Below are 9881 nucleotides of genomic sequence, written 5' to 3'. Positions count from 1 at the left end.
CTTTCGGGCGTCCATTGTGTTCACCGTCCTCCGTGCTCATTTAACCACGCTTGAATTTTGCATACCAATCAATTATTGTTGATTTCCCTGGGACAGAGTCCGGAGACTCATTACCAAGCCAAGTTTGTGCTTCCACCGCATTTTTTCCCTTCAGAAAACAGTATTTTATCAAAACACGAAATTCCTTTTTTCCATTTTTTTCGCAATAACAAAAGTTGCTTCACAAAAGATGCTCTATCTCACAAACTAATTGACTTACAGACGTCAAATTTTGACACAAATCATTTGAATACTAGCGACGCCACCGGGGACTTATCAGCCAACCTGTTACTTAGGCCGCACTCCTGCAGATCAGTGACAGTCTGTGGTCTCCTTTGGACTATTCCAAAGGACAAATTGGTCCACATAGGTCCATAAGTCACCGTGGCGCAATGGTTAGCATGCCCGCCTTGTATGCCTTGATTCCTGCTTCGACCGAACACCAAATAGTTTTTCAGCGGTGGATAATCCCATCTCAGTAATGCTGGTGACATTTCTGAGTGTTTCAATGCTTTTCTAACTCGTTTCACTGCAATTTGGAACGCCGTTCGGAATCAGCTATAAAGAGGAGGTCCCTTGTCCTTAACCTAGGTCCATAATTTGGCCATGTAAACCAATACATAGGCCACTATAGCAACTCACACCATTATGAGGGTGTACATTTTAAGCTGGCCCCATGACATGTGTTGCATCCGTTCTCGCGATATGTTCAGTTCACGAGCACGTTTCCTACCAATGTGGCGAAGATTTCGTTGAAATCTGGCCCTCGCTTGTCGAATAATTTCTAGTTATTCTTTGTCGTCGTGATGCAACGCCGCCAAGAAAACGTGAAGAAAAGACTCCGGAAGAAGCCCCCAAGAAAATCAATAATCAATATAGGATTGGCAAGTATAAAAAATCGGGCCATTCGATTCTTTCAGATTCAAGGGCAATTCTAGCTGATGCCTCCCTGTGAAATATATATAAAAGCGTATTCTGTAAATTCCTGAAATCAAGTGGAATGTCCTCAGTACTTGACACTAAAAGCTTTTACAATAATATCTTTTACCATTTACAAAAAAAAAATATATATTTACAACTGTCATAATCTCATGTAAAATCAATAAACTGTCAGGATAATTTAATGGAATAAGAATCATATGTTAACCACAAGATTAGCATAGCGTAATCAGTGGAAGGGCTTTTAGATGTATGTAAAATCCTTAGCAAGCGATTAGATTACCCACCAATGTCATCTTCACCACATGCATTTACAAGCATGCCTTTATTGTAAATCCCCCTCTCTGTCTTTCCACTCTGCTAGGGAAATCCCGAATGAATAAAAAACATTAATTAGTTTGTCTGTTAACTGATCTGATTTAACTTGCAAAAATTCCTAGAAAAGGAAATGTTCAGGTTTTTTTCCTGTTTTTGTTTTCTAGAATTGCTCACGATGTTGACAACCACAAGATCTTAGCAACATATTTTGCCAAGTTCATTCAACTTGAATCCATGTATCCCAATCATCCCTTTGCGAAGGCATATCGTATGGTTGGTTTGGTGCTTGAGGTATTCATTCATTGATTCATTCATTCTGGAATTTCACAATGGTCAAACACAATAGGAGTCAAACAACTAGGAGTACTATGACTCCTAGACGAGTCATTCACATGGGCATATACACGTAGACATAGCCTTTGTCGTCATTGATTCAGTCACCCGGGTCTCTCCAGCACTAGGCATGCATATGCAGTCATTCAAAGCAAGTAAACCAACTAACTAACCATCCATCCATCCGCATCCAACTCCGATCGGTACAATTCCATTCCATTCTTTGGGAATCATGTCTCAATGGCCTTCAAAATGACAATATCCCCTCGCATTAAACTCATCCATAATATAAAGCGTTTTAAGGTTTATTCAACTCGAGGACCCAACACCAACTGGCAACAAGGCAACAAAAATTTGCTACCAGAGCACAAAGAATTTTCGCAGCCAGAAAAATAAAAAAAAAAACAAACAAAAACATCAACAACTACTGCAAAATATTGAAACCGGCCAGCCGGTAAACGTCATCGTCCTCAACATCTCTCTGCCACCGCCGCTCAGGCTATTTGCATCGGCTTGATTAATACAACTATTTTCCTTTTTTTTGCTGTTGCTTTTAGTGATTTTACTTCTTGTGATAAACATCGTGATAGTATCAGGAGAACAATAACGAAATTATTTTCTTATTGCTTGTCGGCAATGACAAATCCGGTTTTAGGGTTATGATCGTACGGACTACAATCAGGAAAACATATCCGATATCCTGACAGTTCTTATTATTACAACTTTAAGACATAGGTATATCCTTCAATACATGTGTGAAAAAAACACACACACAAATTGTTAGTGTTGGTACCTCAGTTTGCATCCATAACCAAGAGCCCCTCGAATAAGAGGGATGCGTACGCTGCCATCAATCATAGATAGGGAATAATTGAGCCGGCTGCGCTTTCCGTTTGTATCCAAATCCAAGAACACTTTGAATAAGATGGGGTGCGTACGCTGCTATCAATCACTGATAGGTAATATCCAAATCCAAGAGTCCTTCGAATAAGATGGAATACAATCACTGATAGGTAGAAATTGAGGCGGCTGCGCTTTCCTGATCTTAATTGGGCCAAAACAGCCATGGGAGGTATCGTTCCTCCGTTGCTATGTATGGTGTTCGGACTACGAGAATAATCCTTGTAGCTTCTCACCGCTTCACTTACAGTATCCTCATGAATCCTGTTCAGGTCTGCTTGGTATGTTGCATGTTCTAGAGACTCACTTTTGTAACGCTCTGGATCTGGCGCTCTAGATAGTGAAGATAAATCCTTACATTCCTGGGAGTGGTGGTTGTCTACATGGTGGTTTGGATGCTTACTGCGATAGCAACCCAGGAGATAGTCCTTAGGTCACGTTAGGTATAGTGTTAGCCCGATAGTTCGGGCTCTCTTAGAGTCACTTAGTCCATTGTGGGAGCCACCGTGGTGCAATGGTTAGCATGCCCGCCTTGCATACACAAGGTCGTGGGTTCGATTCCTGCTTCTACCGAACACCAAAAGTTTTTCAGCGGTGGCTTAGCCTACCTCAGTAATGCTGGTGACATTTCTGAAGGTTTCAAAGCTTCTCTAAGTGGTTTCACTGCAATGTGGAACGCCGTTCGGACTCGGCTATAAAAAGAGGTATCTTGTCATTGAGCTTAACATAGAATCGGGCAGCACTCAGTGATAAGAGAGAAGTTCACCAATGTGGTATCACAATGGACTGAATAGTCTAAGTGAGCCTGATACATCGGGCTGCCACCTAACCTCACCTAACCTAGCCTATTGTGATACCACAGTGGCTTTGAAACAATGGAAATGTCACCAGTATTACTGAGAGGGGATAATTCACCGCTGGAGAACTTTTTGATGTTCGGTCAAAACTGGGGTTGAACCCACGACCTTATGTATGCAAGGCGGACATGCTAACCATTGCACCACGGTGGTGCCCAGGAGATACTGCTTTAACAACATATAATTGTGTCCACTTACGGCGAGTATCTTGGTCTTCACATTAAGGTAATCCAGAATGTACTGCGGAGACACCGCGCCGCAGTTCTAATAGCAGCGTTATGACAGATCTGTATGTTATTCCACAGTGCATCACGTTTCTGAGGTGTCCACACTGGCGCTTCATAGCTGCCTTATAGAAAGTCCACAAGTTTGCTATGTCCGCAACCCAAGTGCTACCGGCTTATCACATATTGCAGTGGCGTGAATAGGCTGCCGAATGTCACACCGAGAATCTTGGGGTCCACGGTAAGGATTTGAACTGATGCAATGTGAAGTCATCGATCTGCTCTGACAAATCTATGCCACTGTGAAGTCATCGATCTTCTTTGCCAAATCTATGCCACTCCGGTCAATACTTAGAGGAGAATACCAAAGTTCATACTGGGCCTTGAAGTCTCCTAGTCTCCAATTGATTATGCCACCACAACAGCCACTCAATATGGATACTATAACCTGGAGCAAAGCTACCAACTGGCGGTATATACACCTTGCATATGTCTCTAACGACAATCCCAGGTTTTCCTGGTACCCATATACAGTCCAAGTAGGATTCATTAGATTCTGACACAAGCGATATAGTTCTACTCGGTACGGTGCAATACGAACCACCTCCATTTCGTGTGCGAACCTTAGGTAGCACAATATATCCATCACAATGGTGCAGCTACAAGTGACAATCAGCTTCGTTTTTGGGATCTGATTCGGATCCGATTCATAAAATCCACAATCTCACTAATCTTACCTCGGTGCCGTTGCAATTAAACTGCAAAAAACTATCAACTTTCCCGAACTGGTACAACAATATTCGGAGTCAAGTATACGAAGTCTGTTTCTGACACAAGCGATATAGGTCTATACTGTTCGGTACAATATGAAAGCCAGGCCTCCATCTCCATTGCTTGTACGATCCTTACGTAGCACAATATATCCATCACAATGGTGCAGCTACAAGTGACAATCAGCATCGTTTTTGGGATCGCCGCGACTCTGATTCGGATCCGATTCATAAAATCCACAATCTCACTAATCTTACCTCGGTGCCGTTGCAATTAAACTGCAAAAAACTATTAACTTTCATGATTTGGTACAACAATATTCGGAGTCAAGTATACGAAGTCGGTTTTTGACACAAGCGATATAGGTCTATACTGTTCCGTACAATATGAAAGCCAGGCCTTCACCTCCATTGCTTGTGCGATCCTTACGTAGCACAATGTATCCATCACAATGCTACAAGCTACAGGTGGCATCCAGCTTCGTTTTTGGGATCGTCGCGACCCCGATTCAGATCCGATTCGTGAAATCTACAATCTCAATATTCGGAGTCATATGTTGCCCGGATGATATTGGCGGGTCATGTATTCTGACCATCCCCAGGTGCTCGTTGACACAGCATCCTTCTACGTAGTCAATATTACTATATTCCCGCAGAGATATTAGGCCGGGGCAGATCCGGAAGTGCATCCACTACCAGCACCGGTTACACCTCACTGAAGCCGAACGGTGGTTAATCTGGTTTCGGCAGAAAGAACTGTAACATTGCCTGAGGTTTTCCTCTATGCCGACTCGGACCAGAAGCAAATGAAGGAGGTTCCACGGGATGCACCTCCTTCAACACAACACTACGGATGAAACAACACCTGCGCAGCCGTTGGTCGATTACTTGAACCCACCGGGTCAAATTCGCTGCTAAGAATCCGCTACCGGATTCTTGTTGTTGTTGTAACAGTTTTTAATGTAGTTTCATCCATTTTGTTCTATGTTGGTATAGTTCAGCTGGTAGCCAGATCAAGCAACTTTGCGACAAGGATGGGGTGTGTCCAGAGACACTGGGTAAGCAAAAAGGTGAAGAGTGCCATGTGGCCCTTCATTACAGATGGGACACACGTCAGCTACGCTGCTATCAATCACTGATAAGTTGGGCCAAAACTACCCTGGTCTGCCGTGGGAGGTCTCTCTCCTCCGGTGCTATGGGCGCCGGTCGGACTCCGAGAACAGGATTAACGTTGTAGCTTCTCACCGCTTTAGCTACACAAGATGGTGATTCGTATGACAACTTCGATGGCAACCCAAGAGGTACTGCTTTGACAACATGTAATTGTGTCGACGCACTGGGATGATCTTGGTCTCCGCATTAAGGTGATCCGGGGGTGTACTGTGGAGACATCCTGTTGCGGTTCTAAGGGCAGCGTTCTGACAGGTTTGTATGTTAGGTTAGGTGGCAGCCCGATGTATCAGGCTCACTTAGACTATTCAGTCCATTGTAACACCACATTGGTGAACTTCTCTCTTATCACTGAGTGCTGCCCGATGTTAAGCTCAATGCCAAGGGACCTCCTTTTTATAGCCGAGTCCGAACGGACGGAAGCTTTGAAACCCTCAGAAATGTCACCAGCATTATTGAGGTGGGATAATCAACCGCTGAAAAATTTTTTGGTGTTCGGTCCCAGATCTGTATGTTATTCCAATGCGTATCGCTCGTTTGAGGTGTCCACAATGGCCGTGGGATTTGTTGCCTATGATTAAAATGGTTCGTATGTCCCGCCATAAATACAATTCCAGTTTCTTTCGAAAACCAAGACCCTGGGTGTTTAAGTTTATCTAAGTTATTTCACCATGAAACGCCATTCGTACTCGACTATAAATAAGGATAAGAGAGAAGCTAAAAAGTGGTATCACAATTGATTGAATTGCCTAAATTTCCCTCAGTGACAGACTGGCACCATGCTTCACCTAACCTAATAGAGAAAACATACGAGAATTTCCTTCCCAAACAGAATCATCTCTACGCTAAAACAGTTTGCCCGGTTCAAAAGATTTCATCTTTCCATTAAAGATTTTGGTATTGCTTCCGTAGTGCCATTAATTCTCTGGCAGACATTTCGTGAATCTGTGGGTTTTTCCATATCCAAAATTTATGTTTGCATTATCGCTTTAAATGATTATCAGGTTAGGTATGTAGGTTAATAACTATTACGAGAAGAAGACCTAATGAAGCAAGGCGGTCATCTTGACCAATGTATTTCAAAGTTTTCTCAATGATTCCTACGGGAACTAGTACAGAACTACTGTGTCAGTCCTGGTCACGACATTAGGAAGGGACCGATCAATTTATAATGGGTTTGTCATTGACGGATTAGATTTCCACTTTATTGCACATATGACATCACAATGATCTCTTGCCATGACCCAAAAGGAAAAAAAGTTTTGCACCACTAAAAAGTGTATGCCGGAGAAAATTATCCCATTTATCTGACCAGCTAATTTTTCTGTTTGTGTATGAATAAATAATTTAATATCATCTCTTGTATTTTAATTACTGCTACCGTTATTAACGGTTATATGAAAATGAAGTTCGTTAAATATTTACAAATAAATTTCACTTTTTCAGCATATTTTTGAATAAATTAAACAAACTCCCGCAAATAGACATACACAATTCGTTTGTATCTATTTTTAAATCTATTTCAAGAGACGCATTGAATCGTTAATCGCTTCATACAAAATGAAATACAATTTTATACAAATATACGTTCATTGCATAAAGCCTAGGCCTATTGAAGAGTTATAATGAGAAATGTTTGTTAATTCAATAAAAGTTATCTCCAAAAAGGTTTTGAACAAAAGACCACTTAAAATAAATAAAATATGGTAGAGAAATTTTGATATGGCTAGCAGGTAAAATGATTTACTATGTACATCCGCATGTGTCATATCATATATTCCATAGGCTGCAATTAGCTAGCTTATCGCATATCATTGCTAATATCAATATCAAGTGATGTAGATGTAATTTGAGTCTTCAGCTTGTCTTTTTTCCCAAAGTTGTGATCAACATCGATCATCGCCTTGAATAGGCGGTATCGTTTGCCATTCTATGGTACTTGAGAAAGCATCCGTGACTCGTAACCATTTGGATAATGTACTTCCAACTTTAGAACAGGATGAGTTCTATTTATTGCAGCTTACCTCTGACGCTGGTCACTGAAATTCTAGGGCATATCGATTTCTAATATATTGTCGTAGTTTATTTTCCATAAGTATGGGCCAAGAATAGATCCTTGTACTGATCCTGAAGGTATATATGTCATTTCTGCCTTTCTACAGTGTCGTCGGAAAATTCTCTCATAGACTACACCTCAGGTATTCAGGGATCCGTAGCCGCATACTTCAAGACTTCTGTAACGTCTTTCCATCTGAGATTGTTAAGAGCGTTTATAGCATCTCAAGGCAGTCATTGGTATCAATGACCTGATTGAACAACGAGAAGGCATAAGACTCCCACAATGGATACAGATAAGATGACGGTCAGTATTCACCAATTCTCGTTTCTTTCAAGTTTGGGTTATGATTTCTCTACTAGACATTCGTTGTAACCCATTAGTACTAGTCAATTTTTGGTTTTTGGTCGAAACTGGGTTCGAACCCACGACCCTGTGTATGCAAGGCGGGCATAATATAATAATAAGATTCAGTTCCTCGATTCTTGAGACTGCGTCTCGTTGGCGAGTTCCGCCGCTTCTGCTGGAAAGTTGGGCCTTACCTGGGCAATGCGACTAGCTGGGTTGAAGCGAGCGGCTGCTGCGTTGATTAAGTCCCCGAACACCCTTTGGGCAACATGAGCATGAGAGAGGGACCACCGCCTCGCCCCCAAATAAACAATATATTTTTCTGGATGTAGCCTTGAGAAAGAGAAATGCAAAACTTGAGAAAGTATCCGTATCCCATAAACATTTGGATCATGTAATATTCCACTTCCACCTCGCCGTATCTTCATCGAAGCCAATCATCTAGGATATAGGCGTCGTATGTCTGCGAGTCCCGTCGCTTCTGCTGGGAAGTTGGGCCCCACCTAGACAACTGGACTATTTCCCGTTGATAATGTCCCGCTAGGCAACATGAACCTGGGAGGGGTATGGGAGCTCACTGAAACGGTAGCCTATTTATTCTCTGATGCCGTCCCAATTGGCTTTCTTTTGGTTGATGAACGTTCGGCGTTCAGAGGTTATGAAATCGGAGGGTTGGTGAACGGTTCGAATTGTGGCCAGGTGCTAGTCCCGCCGCATCTGTTGGGAAGTTGGGCCCCACCTGGACAACTTGCTTAGCTGGTGTGAAGTGAGCGGCTGCCGCTTTGATCATGTCCCGTTGATAATGTCCCGCTAGGCTAGGCATGAACCTGGGAAGGGTATGGGAGCTCACTGCAACGACAGCCTATTTATTCTCTGATGCCGTCCAAATTGGTTTTCTTTTGGTTGATGAACGTTCGGCGTTCAGAGGTTATGAAATCGGAGGGTTGGCCAATGGTTCGAATTGTGGGCAAGTGATCTGATCCCAGTGAAATATTGAGTTGCCAAGATACGTCAAGTATCAGACCAAGTGACGCTAAGGATGTATACGGTGAACTGTTGCAATCACCAATAATTCTCGTGAGGGCCTCTTCGTTCACCGTGCAAAATGTGGAGTTATCTATCTGCTCTGTCAAAGCTATTCCTCTCTGGTCATTACCCAGGAGAGAATGCCAAACTTCATGGTGGACATTAAATTCTCCTAGTGCCAATCAGTTATGCCCACGCTACAGCTTTTCAATGATTGGACTAAAGGGTGATACGGTCAAAATTTGGTCAATATAAACTTGACGTACTTCTTTCAATTTTGCATTTAAAAAACCTGAACACCCCTCATTTTGAAGGTGTGTGTGTGTAGAATGTTGCTCCTATTTTGATTTTGGAATTCACTCTTCAGTTGTCAAAATGCCGTCCAAGCAAGAAGAGCAGCGTATCAAAATTTTGCTCGCGCATCGCGAAAATCCGAGCTACTCGCACGCAAAGCTGGCAAAATCGCTAAAAGTTGCCAAATCAACCGTTACAAATGTAATTAAACCGGAAGCCGCTGAGACGACAAAGAGAGTTGCCGGTAGTTTCAAGCGAAACCCTAACCTCTCTCTCCGAGATGCCGCAAATAAGCTGAGTGTATCGTCTACAATCGTGCATCGAGCCAAAAAACGAGCCGGACTATCGACTTACAAGAAGGTAGTGACTCCAAATCGCGATCATAAACAAAATACGACGGCCAAAGCGCGATCCCCGACGATGCTGACGAAGTTTGACTGCGTGGTAATGGACGACGAAACCTATGTCAAAGCCGACTACAAGCAGCTTCCGGGACAGGAGTTTTATACGGCAAAAGGAAGAGGAAAGGTAGCAGATATTTTCAAGCACATAAAACTGTCAAAGTTCGCAAAGAAATATCTGGTTTGGCAAGCCATCTGTACCTGTG

Source organism: Haematobia irritans, chromosome 3 (assembly GCF_050003625.1).
Source record: "Haematobia irritans isolate KBUSLIRL chromosome 3, ASM5000362v1, whole genome shotgun sequence".
Lineage (NCBI taxonomy): Eukaryota > Metazoa > Arthropoda > Insecta > Diptera > Muscidae > Haematobia > Haematobia irritans.
This window is presented reverse-complemented; position numbering follows the sequence as displayed.